Below are 16,509 nucleotides of genomic sequence, written 5' to 3' on the forward strand. Positions count from 1 at the left end.
CTGCAATGCAGCCTGGTAAAGATGGTGAACTATTTGCTTCCTGCCTCACAAATGTGGCCTGTATAATGTCACCATCATGGACATTTAGAACAATCAGTTTCCACTGTACTTGCAAGACTAAGAGGCAACAAAGAGGCAAGCAAGAAAACCTGGATGAGGTCTTAAGAAACTTTGGTAGGGAAACATTGTCTGGCTGTACACTATTTAACCTTGGAATTTCCATCTACATTTTTAAACACCTTCCTTTCCCACCATTCCACCACGAACAGCACTTGTGTTTTAGATTCATATTAGCAATATTATGCATGGTTCCTATTAGTCACTATATAGTTTTGCAATCTAATGCCTTCACCAAAGAAGCAAATGCAACCAATTAAAGCACCTACTCCCATTTTCCTGATAGTGACACTGCCGACAGTGCCAAGTATTTGTACCATGATTAAGTCATACAGCGCAAAGCGCCACAGCACAGAAACCGGGTCTTCGGCCCATCATATCTATGCCAAACATTAAGTACCCTTCTCTATTAATCCCATTTACCAGCACTTGGTCCATGATCTCCTGATAGATGCACTTGATTTTACTCTTGGCAGGAATGTTAAATTTGTTTTAAAGCAGCAGGTGTTTTCTACAGGCAAACCTATTATTAACATTCATTTGCAAGAAGTTCAGTCAGTAATAAATCTGAAAGTTAAATATATAGTATTTTAAAATTGATCAATGTAGTGATTCACCAATGAAAACTCAGAAACAGTATCCAATGTGTAAGTGTGCTTTGATAATAGACTCCCATAATATGTTAGTATCTTTGCTGCCGAACATCTGTTGTTGAAATGTTGTTGTTCTCTGTTGTACTGTTGCCGCAAAACAACAAATTTCACGACATATGTCAGTGATAATAAACCTGATTCTGATTATTGGTTAGGAGGCTGGGAAACTCATTCAGTGGTGAAGAGGGGAAGGAGGCATTCATGAGAGGATATTGTGCATTGAGTGCGAGATGGGCAGAAGGTGACAAGATGTGGGAATGGGACAGTAGTGTCTTCCCCATGGAAAGCAAGATGGACATAATCTGGGCAGGAGACTACAGGGAGATGGGCTTATGTTGGGTGTAAATCAGGTGTTACACATGCCCAAAAATCATCAGCAATTCCTTTTACTTAAATTAATTCTGGGGAGCCTGAGTGTCGCTGGCAAGGCCTGCATTTAATGCTCATTCCTAATAGCCCTTGGGAAGGTGATGGTAAAGCTCCTTCTTGAACCACCACAGTTTTTCTGGTGAAGGTGTTCCCACTGTTTGGCATGACCCCCTTGACCCTCACCAACTTTTAAAGATGTACCATAGAAAGCATCCTGTCTGGATGCATCATGGCTTGGTATGGCAACTGCTCTGCCCGGGACTGCAAGAAACTGCAGAGACAGTTCAGCACATCATGGAAACCAGCCTCCCCTCCATGGACTCTGTCTATACTTCTCGCTGCCTTGGTAAAGCAACCAATGTAATCAAAGACCCCTCCCATCCCGGACATTCCGTCTTCTCCCTCTCCCATTGAGCAGAAGATACAAAAGCCTAAAAGCATGCACCACCAGGCTCAAGGACAGCTTCTATCCCGCAGTTATAAGACTATTGAATGGTTCCCTAGTACGATAAAATGGACTCTTGACCTCACAATCTACCTCGTTATGACCTTGCACTTTATTGTCTAACTGCACTGCACTTTCTCTGTACTGTAACACTTAACTTTGCATTCTGTATTGTTTTACCTTGTTTGTGCTACCTCAATGCACTATGTAATGAATTGATTTGTACAAACGGTACGCAAGACAAGTTTTTCACTGTACCTCGGTACATGTGACAATAATAAACCAATTCCAATTCCATTGTGCGTTTGGGGAGAGAGTTTCAGGTTTTAGATGCAGTGATGATGAAGGAACGGCCATTTAGGAAGGTTGGTGCCTTGAATCTGCAGATGGTGGGGGGTGTTCCCACACACCTGTTCCCTTTGTTCCCTTACACACTTTGGTGGTTAAAGTTGTTGGTGTGGGAGGTGTTATTGCACCAATGGAGAGTATTTCATCACAATCCTGACTTTGCCTTGTCGATGACAGAAACATTTTGAGGTGTCAAGAGATGAGTCACTCACCTCAGGATACACAGCTTTTGGCCTGCTTTTGTAACTACAGTTTAAGTGCTCCAGTTGAGTTCCTGGCCAGTGGCGACCACTCAGATGTTGATCCCCAGGGGATGTGGTGATGGTAATTGAATGCCAAGGGTAGGTGATTAGGTTTTCTCTTGTTGGAGATGGTCATTGCCTGCACATTTTATGGCATGAAGCTACTTACTACTTACCAGTCCATACCTAAGCGTTCCCTAGGTTTTGCTGCAAGCAGGCATGGGCTGCTTCATTTACTGAGGAGTTGTGAATAGAAATGAATAAAGGTAAGCATTGACAAATGTCCCCACTTCTCATCTTATGATGGAATTAAGTTCATTAGTGAAGGAGCTGAAGACTCCTGCAGTGATGTCCTAGGACAGGAATGATTGACCTCCACAATCTGTTGTGTGTGGTCAAGCCCTGGAATGTTTTCCCCTTTGAAGACCAATTTTACCAGGACACATCGACACCATGCTGGTCAAATATTGCCTTGACCTCAGGGCAGTCACTCTCACCTCAGCTTTTTGGTCCATGTTTCGACCAAAGCTGTGATGAGGTCCGGAGAGGGTGGTTCTAGCGAAACCCAACTGGGCATTGGTGTGTGCGTTATTTATTGGTGAATAAATGCTGCTTGAAAACGCTATCAGTGATAGCTTCCATCACTTTGTTGAGGATTCAAAGTAGACTGATTGGGCAATAATTCATCAGATTGGACATTCTGTAATTTGTGAACAGGATGTTTCTGGGAAATATGCCACACTGTTGGATAGATGCCAATGTTGTAACTGTATAGGAATAGATTGATTAGAGGCACAGCTAGTTCGAGAGCACAGGTCGTCAACATTCAGCCAGGACATTGACTGGCTCAGTGGCCTTTGCTGTAGTCGGTGCTCTCACCATTCTTTCATATCAAGTGCAGTGAATCAAATTGGCTGGAGACTGATTTCTATGATAATGTTGGAATCTCACGAGGAAGCCAAGGTGGATCATCAATCCAGCACTTCTGGCAGAACCTGGTTGTAAATGCTTCAGCCTGGTGCAAGGTATCTCGTATTTCCTTACAACACAGAAAGAAGCCATTTGGCTTATTGAGTCTATGCTGGATCTCAGACCATTCCATTCCCGTTAGTCCCATTGGCCCACTTATCTCCTTGCAACTTGTTCTCTCTCACATACCCTTCAAGCACACTTACACCCCCCCACCACCCCCATCCCCAATTCTCCTGCTGTCCACCTTCACTATGGGGAATTTACAGTGCACAATTTATCTACCAGCACAATGTTAGGACACAGGAGGAAACCAGAGCAGTCGGGGTGCTCCCATGCAATGGCAGGCACTCTCATGCTGGGCCCTGCCATCATCGAGGACGGGGATGTTTGTGGAGTCTTCTCCTCCCTTTATCTGTTTAATTGTCCACCACCATTCATGAATAGATGTGGAAGGACTTCAGAGTCGTACGGCATCGATAACAGGCCATTCGGCCCACCCACGTCAACTACTGGCATACTTCTACTCTCCTCTTCCATCGGGTAGAAGATACAGGAGCCTGAGGGCACGTACCACCAGACTTAAGGACAGCTTCTACCCCACTGTGATAAGACTATTGAACGGTTCCCTTATATAATGAGATGGACTCTGACCTCACGATCTACCTTGTTGTGACCTTGCACCTTATTGCACTGCACTTTCTCTGTAGCTGTGACACTTTACTCTGTACTGTTATTGTTTTTACCTGTCCTACATCAATGCATTCTGTACTAACTCAATGTAACTGCACTGTGTAATGAATTGACCTGTATGATTGGTTTGTAAGACAAGCTTTTCACTGTACCTCGGTACAAGTGACAATAATAAACCAATACCAATACCAGTACCAATACTGGCCACCCGTCCATATTAATTCAGCACTTAATTACCCACGGTGTTCTATACCCAGGAAATTCAAGTGTTCACCAAGACAGTGCTGTCAGTGACTCTGCTTCTACCACTCTCTCAACTAATGTATTCCAGTTACTCACCACTCTCTGGGTGGAAATTGTCCCCCTCAGATCCCCTCTACATCTCTTACCCATTACCCTAAATCTATGTCCCCTAGTTTTATCAACCTCTGATATGGAGATACCTTTTTTGCAGTCTCATAATTTCCCCTGGAGTGGTGGAGTTGAAGAGGAGGCATGATTGAGGTATATTTATATTTTATACCTCTCAATCATGTCCTTTCTTTGCTCCAGGAAAAATAGACCTAGTTTCTCCTCATAACTGAAATGCTCCATCCCAGGCAACATCCTGGTGAATCTCCTCTGCTCCCTCTCCAGCATTGACCTATCTTTCTCACAGTGTGCAGAGCTTCCATCTGATCCATTGGATGTTGGATTGCTTAACTTTGTTTATTGCATGGTGTTTTATTGCAATTCTTTCTGAAAATCTTCTGCTTGAGCATGCACAGAGCTGTCCTGCACAGGTGTGTTAGGGGGAGACTCAACTCAAAAGGCCACTGTAAACTCCTGCTAATGTAACGGGAGAGAGTCATTTACTTAAGTGGTGGTCTTGTCATCCTTGTAGGAAGTGTTGGTTAGGATTCTGTAGACAAAGACTTGTGACTGATGGAGGCTCCCAGTTTATGCTGAGACAGGGAGTGTTTAGGATAATTGATGAACTGTTCAGAAATTCAGAACTTGTTAATATCATGGAAGCAATTTGGCAAGAAGTTTGTCCTTGCACTAGTTTCCACCTAAGAGTTGGGCATGACGGGAACTAACATCCCTCTGCAATAAACTCATAGTTATTATCAGGTCTACCAACTGAGTCAGTTTTCTATATCGATTCTGCATGCACTGTTCTCACAGTTTTTTACAGCCACACTGAAGACCCCAAGTGCCATCCCTGTCCTGTGAGATGGAGCAAGGCGTGAGTGGTAGTAGATACTGACGCTTCACCTCCTGGACTGCGCTGATGGCCTGTCAATAGCTCCTCACTATAAATATCTTTGAACAGAATCTTAAACGTCTCTGATAGTGAAGATGTTCTTGATGAGCTTGATCACCACAAAACCTGGGGATGTGGCATCACCAGCTGTCACAGACTTCTTTCAGTCATTTTGTGAGATGGAGCTTGACTGTGTTATGTTGGACAATACCTTCCTGCATCTGTACAGCTGCTACAAGCAAATCCACAACAGTGGCTAGGCAAAGGATAAATCCAAACACAATGTAGATCAGTGGTAATTGCAAGTTCCAGCCCTCTCTCTCTACACTGGACCTGGTTCCTCAACCTGATTGGAATCCTCTATATGGGGCTTGAGTAAGTGTCTGTAAAAACTAAATGGGCTTGCCTGACATCAGCTGATGGTGAAGGTGGGTCAATTGGCTTGAGTGTCACAGAGCAGGAAGGAGAAATATTTATTAAAATTCTATCCCTAATAGCTCTCCAGTGACACTTAAGAGACGGACGTTATATGAGGACCTAATTAGGACTGGTTACAATGGCCCAGCAGCCGAGTTGACATTCAAAGCTCACACATGAAGAGCAAATAAAGCAGCTGGGGAGAAAACTAGAAGGCAAGGGTAAAAAACACTTGACTAAGTACTTTTTGGTTTGTAATCAATTTTAATTTGCAACAGAGTTCCAAACAATTACATCCTTCACTTCATATGCTGTCTTCTCCTTTATAAACTGCCTCTTATTGTCACATGAATTAATTACTTTGCTCCATTAATGCTAGGCTAGCCTGTCTCTTATTGTTATTTCGTAGAGTGATAGCCTATCTCTGACCGATTGGCAAGTTACCTCTCTGAGATAAATTAACAATTGGTCTTTCCTTCAATTTCCAGAGCAGACTCATGAGAAGCTTAACAAGCTGCAGTGGTGGTGCAGGAGTTTCAGAGAGAGAGGGTAGCTTTGATGTGCTCCATTGACTTCAAGCATTGCTCGTCTCCCCATCAAACTGAATTAAGTCCTTACCCAGTCAAAATGAATGCTGAGAGCTTGATACCAACAGCTAGCAATGTTTGAAAGGGTGTATCACCAATATTGAAATAAACAGATGGGAAAATCTAGGATGAAGTACAAGAAAGCCAAAGATTTACATAACCATTGCAGATTAAGTTTCATCGAATAATAACATTCACCTAAAACCCTTTTGATTTAAGGCAGCGGAAATCATTTCATGGTTCCAAATGGCGTGGAGGCATCCCAGCTGTGTGGGATACACTGATTGAGATTGTCCCTGACCATCATACATTCTTAATGGCAGATTGGCAAAGGTTGGACAGGCTCAATGGTGCAGTGGTTAGTGCTGCTTCCGCATGGTTCCAGTCATCCTGGTTCAATCCTGACTGTGCTGTCTGGGTGGAGTTTGCATGTCTACTTTACTCTGTACCGTTATTGTTTTACCTGTACTACCTCAATGCACTCTGTACTAACTCAATGTAACTGCACTGTGTAATGAATTGACCTGTACTATTGGTTTGTAAGGCAAGCTTTTCACTGTTCCTCGGTACAAGCGACAATAATAAACCAATACCAATACCAATACCAGGTGCTTCAATTTCTTCCCACGTCGCAAAGACATGCAGGTCAGTAGGTTCAGTGACCACTGCTAATTGTCCCTTGCATGGGTGAGTGGAGGAAGATCAGCAAGGATTTCATGGGCATGTGAGAGAGAATCAGATACGGGGAAATAATAATAACGAGGATGGGATTGATGGGATTGCTTTGACAGCCGGCACTGACCGCTACAGATATACTGTTGGAAGTATCCTGACTTTCAGTAGTATCTACGTGAGGTGCTGCCTCAGGAAGGCAACATCCATCATCAAAGATCCCCACCATCCGGGCCATGCCATCTTCTCGCAGCTGCCATCGGGCAGCAGGTACAGAAGCCTGAAGTCCCACAACATCAGGTTCAAGAACAGCTACTTCCCTTCAACCGCTCAGTTCTTGAACCAGCCAACACAACCCTAATCACTAGAGTTTAGCAACACCATGACCACTTTGATCACTTTGCACTGAAGTGGACTTTGTGTTCTTTTTTGTTCTAATTGTGTTCTTTCTTGTAAAAATTGTGTATAGTTTATGTCTAATTTATGTTTTTCTTGTGAATGGTGCCTAAATGATGCTATGTACCTGTGATGCTGCAGCAAGTAAGTTTTTCATTGCACCTGTGCACACATGTACTTGTGCATATGACAATAAAGTCAACTTTGGCTTTGGCTGAATGGCCTCCTTCTATGTGAGAAAATATTGAAGACATAAAAATACATGAACCTTGGCTTGTCACCACTTTAGAAGAGTGGGAGGCGATTTGATTGAAACATGTGTAATCCTGATGGAGACACAAGAAACTGCAGATGCTGGAATCTGGAGCAAAAAACAACGTGCTGGGTTTTGGCCTGAAACATCGACAATTTCTTTCCTCCCATAGATGCTGTATGACCGGCTGAATTCCTCCAGCAGATTGTTTTTATGATCCTGAGGGATCTTGGCAGGATGGATGTGGAGAGGATGTTTTCTCTCAGGGGAGAGTCAGAATATGATCTCACATCCAATGGCATTGGATTGAAGCTCTGCACACTATAGGAAAGAAATTGTTTAAACATAATTTGTCATCCATGTTGGATAGAAGTGAGGCAAAATGTTTTTCCTCAGATGACTGTGGGTCTTTGGAACTCTTTTCCTCAATGGGCAGTAGAAATATGAATATTCTATGAATAATTCTGAGGCATCAGATTCTTGATCAGAAAGGGGGTGGGTAGGTGGGAGCATAGAGGTCAGATTACAATCTTATGGAATGATAGAATAGGACTAAAGGGCCTCTTCCTGCTCCTAAATCATATGTTTGTATGCACTGCAATATCACGCTGCTAAATAGGGTTTGTCGTATGGCTTATTCCTAGGAACCAACCCTTTGGATAAACCCTGTGAAAATTATCATAATCTAACTACACGGATAAATTTGCTTTGCTTCTATTTTTTTACTGAAGGCAGATCCAGTGGGGCTTACAATTCATTCTTGATTGCTTGAGCACAGAAGCAGACTGAGGAGGAAACAAAAGCACAAAGGTTACTGCTGAACTAGTTGATGACCAAAGTGCTATGCTTCCATATGTTGGGAATCAAATAAAAGGAACATTATCATTCATAGATTTGCCTATTCATTAACCTTTGAATTAAATTACTCCTGATAACAATTTTCTCAGTGACAAACATGTCAAGAATGAAACACAACCCTTATTTATGATTCAACAAAGCATACTAATGTGCAGCATGTGTCTATGTTATTAATTAGCTCTTAATATGCAAAGTAAGGTTTCTTTTTAATGTCATAAATTTGACCGTGTGGTATTAGGCTGCATGAATAATCCATTAGTCTCAACTCAGAATTTGTTCTTAATGGATGGATTATCATTAACACTTTGGGAACTGAACTAAAGTGTATTCCCAGAATTTCTTCCTTTCAAAATACAGTACACCCAAGTTACAGAGGGGTTGCATTCCTCGAAAACCCTCCGTATTGCGATTTTCCATAATGTGAACCCTTGGGAAAAAGTGAAAAAAATGTATTGTTTCTTTCATATTTTGTGTTCATTTAGTTATTTTTATTTCTCATATAAATTCCGAAGAGCAAATTTTTAATCTGTATCTCAAATATTTGGGAGTGATTTGTTAATACCGTGAGGGCAAATTTGCATTACCTGAAGCGCTGTTATGTGAGGGTGCTCTATAGTTCTCATCTTCTTCATTAGTTTAACTTTTCTACAGTGGACTCATTTCTGACCTTTCCCTTCCAACTCTCTTGCCCATTTCCTGGGTGGCACCAAATCCCATTTACCCCCGTGCTCACCAATCTACATCGGTTCCCTGCCCTGGCAACACCCAAGCCTACAAATTCAAATATGCAGGAATGTTTCATTCAGTGCACAAACTTGAAAGCTGATTCGTCCCAGAGGGAAAAGCCAAAATAACCATCCCCATAACATGTCTTGTTGCTCTGGAAATATGGGCATTTCTGGGTGTGAGTTACCCCAATTTCCTCGCTGTGGTGCCTCTCTCTCCCTCACAGAACAAGGCTCTGAGGACACTTCCCCTCTCCAATGGTTCAAGGATCTGGACCCTGAGGCTTCTCTCCTGCTCATAGGACAAGGAGTTATACATCTCTCCCTCTTCCACTGGTTCAAGAATTAGTCCCCTCACCTGCATTCAAGGAACAGGACCCCAGTCTCTCTCTCTCCTGTACCATTGACTCAAAGGACAAGAGTCAATGGCTCTCTCTTCTACCAACAAGCCAACTGCCCTTCACTCCCGAATGATTCAGAGAAAGAGGCTCTCCAGTCCCTTGCTACAGAACAAGACTCCAATGCCTCCATAGCCTCCACTCCCAACCACAGCACAGGCCTGACTCGGACCAAAGCCAACAGTTCTCCTAACGCTCCCGTTCTTCAACCCAGCCTTGGGACTGACTAATGGGTGATACATCTCAAAATTTGAGCAGGGCTCATTTAGGTGTGCTAGAGTTTCTAGGCCCCAGATTTTAACATTCTCATCCATACTTTCAAGTCAATGCTTGGCCTTGTTGCTCCCTGTCTCCACAAACTTCTTCAACCCTGCATCTCTGTGCTCTTCCCATTCTTGCCTCCTATCAATCCACCACTGAGCTCTGGATTTCTCTCTCTAAACTTCTCCTTCTCACTGCTTCTTTATCCCCCTTTAGGGCATTCTCCAACACCCATCTCTTTGGTCAAACTTTTGGATTCCAGTCCTCACCTGGATCGATGTCAAACTGTTTTTGATAATTATCCTGTAATGCACTTTTAGAGGTTTTACTATGTTACAGGTGTTATATAACCACATGGTGCTGATACGTTGCATTGAATTCTAGTGAAGAAAATATATTGAAGGTGCTCGATCAAATATTATTATTTAGTAAATGCTTCTGTTAGGCAAAACAAAAAAGAAATGGAGAATTTGGGCTTTACACATAGTAGACTGGCAATCTCATATGTGCATAGAAAGATCCCATGTAAAATTTCACCAAATGGTATCAACATTGAAGTTGCATCTCTTCTCTGGGAATCTGCCAGATATGTACGCAAAAATAATTGATCGCAGGCTAGGGTACAATTTTTTTCATCCATGAGAAAGGTAACTGAAAATTTCAAAGGCTCCCATCAATGCAACTGGAGCTTTGTTTGGTTATTTTAAACAGGACCCTGCCTGAAACATAGGCTAAACAATTTTGGGATTGGGTGGAATATGGGAACGTAAATGAAATCACAGCAAAACAAAAACAAGAACAGTTCCTGTAATGCAGCACCTTTAATGTGGCCAAGAGCATCTGAAGGGACTTCACAGGAGTGTCAGAAAGATAAAAGTAATTGAAAAGCAAAAATCTATAGACGCTGTAAATCTGAAACAAGAGCAGGAGGAGCACAGAACATAGAACAGTACAGCACAGGAACAGGCCCTTCGGCCCATATATCTGTGCCGAGCATGATGCCATTTTAAACTAATCCAACCTGCCTGCACATGGTCAATATCCCTCCATTCCCTGCCCGTTCACATGCCTGCCTAAATGTCTCTTAAACATTGCTATTGTGTCTGCTTCCACCACTTCCCCTGGCAGTGCATTCCAGACATCTACCACTCTCTGCGTAAAAAAAAAACCTGCCTTGTGAATCTCTTTTAAACTTTCCCTCTTCTCAGTTAAAGGTACGCTCCCTAGTATTTGACATTCCCACAATGGGAAACAGATTCTGACCATCTGCCTTGTCTATGTCTCTCATTATTTTATATACTTCGATCAGAAAGTGTTGGAGATACTTGGCAGGCCAAGCAGCATTCGTGGAGAGAGAAACAGATCTGACGTTTCAGGTTAATGACCCTTCAACAGAACTGAGAAAGTAAGTCTGTTTCAAGTAGTAAAACGGTCAGGACTGAAGGAATCAAACAGAATCGGTGACAGAGTGATAATTTTGTCCAGGTGAAAAAAAATGTTTTGGTGCCATTTAGGAGAGGGACATGAATGCTCAATAATCACAGCTGGAGACACGTAAGAGGAATGAATGAAGCAGACAGAAAACCTGCTGGAAGCTGTGAGACGCTGAACACAGCAGTTGCTGGAAATCTGAATGCTGGACACATAATTGATGGTGGGCCAAGTGAGGAGAGATTAGAACAGATGACCAAAGACTTCTGTACACCAAATGCATATGAGTTAGGTTTAGTTGTTGGCAACATATTCTTTCAGTTCTGCTCCACAGCTTAGTAAGATCATGGCAGAATTATTGTAGCTTTAATGCTTCATCTTCTGCCTACTCCTGGTATCCTTTCACTCCCTTTGCTTGTCTATCACTGCTGTCAAAATATTCAGTGACTCTGCTTCCACTGAGGAAGAGAGTTCCAAAGACTCACAGCTTTCTGAGTCCAGATGAAGGGTCTCGACCTAAAATATTGACCGTCCATTTCCCTCCACAGATGCTGCCTGACCTGCTGAGTTTCTTCAGTGCATTGTGGTTCTCAGAGAAAAGCTTACATCTCGTCTCTGTCTTAAATGGGTGACTCCTTGTTTCGAAACAGTGACCCACTGGTTCGAGATTCTTCAACAAGAGGAAACTTCCTCCCCACATCCAGCCGGTGAAGACCCTTTGGGATGTTACATGTTTCAATCAAGGCACCTCTTACTCTTCTAAGCTCCAGTGGATACAAGCCCAACCAATCCAACCATCCCTTATGAGATAACCCTCCCATTCCAGGTATCAGTCTAGTAATGTCCTCTCCACTGCATTTACATCCTTTCTTAAATAAGTGACTGTATACAATGCTCCATATGAAATCTCACCAATGTAACGGAATCATAATCCTTCTACCTTTGTATTCAAATCCTGTGGTGTTCAACAATAACATTCTGTTGGATTTCCTGATTGCTCACTGTACCTGCATTCTGGTCTTTTGCCACAACTCTATAGTGCCCAGAACATCCAGATACCATTAAGACGTTATGTTTTTTTATTCTTTCTTTTACATTTTCCAACATCTTATTCCATTTGCCAAATCTTTTTCCACTCACATAACCTATCTCTATACCTTTGTAGTAGCCTCTTCTCAGCTTAGTTTCCTTCCTACCTTTGTGTCACCAGCACATTTTGCAACCAAACCTTCTTTACCCTTATATCAATTATAAAAAGCTGATCCCTGTGACTACTTCTTACACCACGGCATTCGGAAAATGACTACTCTCTGCTTTCCTGTTAGCCAGCCTGTCTTCTATCCACACCAACATGTTACCTTCTACAGCATGAGCCTTTATTTTCCACAAAACCTTGGGTGTGTTATTTCATCAAATGCCTTCCAGTATTCTAAGTATAACATAAGTTCCCAATTATCTACAACTCATGATACCGATGGGGGGAACAAGCTGCCAGAGGAAGCTCTAGAGGTGGATGCAATTACATGGACAGCTACGTGGATAGAAAAGATTTAGCGGGATATGGGCCAAACGCAGGCAAATGGGACTACTCAGATAGACATCTCAGTCGGCATGGATGAGTTGGGCCAAAGAACCTGTTTTCATCTGTATAGCTCTATGACTTCTTCAAAGAACTCTAATATATCTGTCAAGCATGAGTTCTCTTCCACAAAACCAAGCTAACTTTGTCTGCTTGTCTTCAATTTATCTAAGTGCACTGCTACAGTATATGTAGTAATAGCTGATAATATTATTCCAATGACAGATATTAAGCTAACTGGCCTACAGTTTTCTGCTTTCTGTCTTCCTCCCTTTTTCAATAACAAAGTTACATTTGCTTCGTTAAGGAATAGGAAGAGATAGGCTTAAAGATTATATTTCATTGCTTAGGACTTTCGCAACTGGAAGCTTTATTTATTCATTCATGGAATGTGGATGTCATTGGCAACACTGGCATTTATCCATCCCTAATTTCCCCTGTAGGGAAGAAGCAGTTAGGAGCAACCCCACTGGTGGATCTGAAGTCACATTGAGGCGAGACTGGGCGAGGATGGCAGATTTGCTTCCCTGAAAGACAACAGCGAGAATGCATTTTTACAATAATCCAGTAATTCAATAGGTTCCATTAGTGTGATGAGCTTTCTTCTTTAATTCCAACTGCATTTAATTACTTGAACTTAAATTCTCAAGTTGATCAGATTCAAACTTATGTCTCTAGATCAATGATCCATAACTCAGGGGGACCAGTCCAGTAACTTAACCACTATGCCACCATACCTAAGCTATGAACATTCATGATGCAGCGCTGCATCTTGAGCTGTGCAAGAGCCCAGAATCAGAGGAGCACAGAAATCTCAAAAGAGAATGCAGAGATGTGGTGAGATCATGGAGGGATTTGAAAACAAGGATGAGAATTTTAAAATCAAGGCCTTCTTTCGTGGGACACGATGTCAGAATACAAGGACAAAGGTGCATGTGACTTGGAGCAAATTAGGAGTGGGGCGGCGGAGTTTAAGATGACTTCATCTTCATAGAGACAAAGTGGGGTCTGATGAGGGGCTATAATGTATGGAGGTGGTTTAGGTACCAGAATAGTCATTCAGAGTAACAATCCAACAACATGAGTTCAAATCCCACCTTGGCATATGTGGAATTTAAATTCAAATAATAATCTAGAATTAAAAATAAAACTACTGATTGTTCGATAAACCAATTTAGTTCACTAACATCTTACGGGAAACAGAATCTGCTGTCCTTACCTCATCTGTCTTATATGTGACTCCAAATGCACCAGTATGATTGACTCTTCAAACATTCTCTGAAAGGGCCCGGTAAACTAAGGGCAATTAAGGATGAGCAATAAATGCTGGCCTTGCTCACATCCTGAAAAATAAATAAACTCACAGATCTTTGGCACTTGATTGCAAGCAGTGACACTCTAATGAACCAACGGGCATGAAGGAGGTGATACAAGTTGGGAATCTATCCAAGGAATTCCTGTAGCATTGATCAAGGTTGTTCAGTACTGCTTTAATTCCAGTCCCTGGCAGTACATCTCTGGGTTTCTCTGGCCTGTAATGAACTGCAGTGCTGTGGGTGGTCTCTGCCAATGGTTTGTAGTCTGGACTAGTTTACTTTGGTCCACATGTGGACATCATTAATGTGTTTCTGGCAGCCTTCCCCAGTGCTTTTGACGTGAAAGATTGCATTTATTTTCTCAGCTCTTTTCTCCCAGCTGTTTTCCCTCTCATTGAAACTTGAACCATCTTAGATGCCTCTCTGAAAGTTAGTGTTTATTTTATAAGACTTCCTTACAAAGTAAGTGCACCTCTCCATTCTGAAAATACAATGTGTTGCATGACTTTATTCATACCTTTCCCTGTTACAGGTCACAATAGTTATTGGCATAATAATTTGAAATTAGCATTGTAGTCCTACGGGGCCCAGATGTCCTGTGAGGTTCAATCGTGTGGGCACACAACAAACAGCTCTGATAGAGGAATAAGATGAGGACACACGATAGACAGAATATTGATTTAAGATAACTGACAAAAGAACTGCAGAGTAGGTGAGGAGAAATGATTTTAGAGTCATAGAGGCATACAACATAGAAACAGACCCCTCAGCCCATCGTTCCTGAACTGACGGTCCACCACCCATATACACTAATTCCATATTTTATTCTCCCCACATTCCCCTCAACTCCCCCCTTGATTTGACTACTTGCCTACATAATACAGGTCCTCTCCAGGGGACAAGCACCCCAACTTATGGACAGCCTGCACATGCGAACGAGCATTTGGGAGATTGGCGGGATGGATGGGGATGGATTTGTCGGCTGCTGTGGGGCTGCAGGTATCCTATCCCGGGTTGGAATGGGGACATTTGCGTGGGTCTTCTCTCCCTAACCTTCCCTCGAGCCACAACACTCGGGAGCTGGGTCAACCCGAGCAGAGCCGGGAGCACTGAGCAGACTCACTCTCTCACTCACGGTGTCAGTGAGGCCGGCTGGCGGCCACTCTTCCCACGTCTGCTCACTCTCCCGTCACAGCTGTTTCTGTGACCCTCTCCCACACACTGCTTCTGTTCATCTCCGACTTACGAACAGTTCAGGTCATGAACAGTTCTCAGGAACGGAATCCTGTCGTAACCGGGGGACTGCTTGTAGATACAATGGAGAGTTAACGTACCAATCTGCGTGTCTTTGGGACGTGGGAAGAAACCCACATGGCTGCAGGGAGAGCATGAAAATTCCACGTAGGCAGCACCCAAAGTCAGGATTGAATCCGTGTCCCTGGTGCTGTGGGCAGCAGTTCTACTCAATGTGGTACTGTGCCACCAAATGAAGCGCGTTGTTCTTATCTGAAGTCCACATCACTCCTAAAATATTGTATCTGAAGTCTGAGGAAATATGGGTACTACAAGCAACGTCCCTGCCAAAAATAAAAGTATAATGCAAATAACAGGAAAGAAATCATGTCATGCTATTCATTTAGAAAGAGAACTTCTAATATGAATAACAAAATAAACTATGTCAAGAGATCCTGGTAAAATATAATGAATGATCGGTGCATAGCTGAGGCATAATTGGGCTGGGTGATTTGCCTAGAGGGAACAGAGTTGAAAATCATGTCCAAGAAGTGAGAAAACTTAAAAATGAGTAAGAAAAGTTGGGTATTTATTTCTGGTGACCATCAATGTGAACCATTCTGCTTGCTGTATTTCTAGGGGATAGGCTTGGCATTTGGAGAGCAAATTTAAACAATTATGAAAGACAACTGGTCCTTGTAATCTTGATACTGTAAGAAAGAAAGCGTTGGGATTCGCTAATACATTGTTCAACATTGCAAAATTAAACAGGGCCTTAAAAAAGATTATTTGATAAGGTCAGATATTATGTTGGCAGTCATGAGTCCAAACTCAGAAGAAGGAATCAAAACACTGTTTAAGTTTAACCGCTTTATGTAGAGGATGATGGGTGTGGAACTGATTGTCACTAATTCTTGAGGCTAAGCCCATAAATTGTTTTGAAAGGGAATTAAATAGGCATTACATAAAAAAAGCTGCCAGAGTGTAGCATGTCATTGTTGGAAGCTGCTTTATCCTTACATTATTAAAGTTCAACATCTCTTTCTGAAATTTTTTTTACAGCAGTAACTGCTTTTAGGGCGTGTCCACTGGATTGTTGCACCCCAATTGATTCTTCGGTACAGTTTTGGGCTTTGCTGTATTATTGGAAGGTGTTCACTGCATCAAACCCTGTGAGACTTGCCTTAAACCCTGACCTGTGAGTGCCCAGAACTGCCAGAAATGGAAACTATCTCATTCCCCAGCTATCAATGTCACAACAAAAATTAGTAAGAGGGAAAGGGATCAAAAACGATGTCACC

The 16,509-nt window shown here is 42.4% G+C and overlaps 1 long non-coding RNA gene across 1 annotated transcript in view; it reads left to right on the forward strand.

The window, feature by feature from the left end:
* The window catches only part of LOC127576283 (uncharacterized), a 141,173-nt gene that overhangs the window by 75,123 nt on the left and 49,541 nt on the right, over window positions 1–16,509 (forward strand). The window contains exon 2 of the long non-coding RNA XR_007957203.1: window positions 11,629–11,906. This is a non-coding gene — a long non-coding RNA (uncharacterized LOC127576283). The remainder of the gene's footprint in view (window positions 1–11,628; window positions 11,907–16,509) is intronic.

Source organism: Pristis pectinata, chromosome 11, assembly GCF_009764475.1.
Source record: "Pristis pectinata isolate sPriPec2 chromosome 11, sPriPec2.1.pri, whole genome shotgun sequence".
NCBI lineage: Eukaryota > Metazoa > Chordata > Chondrichthyes > Rhinopristiformes > Pristidae > Pristis > Pristis pectinata.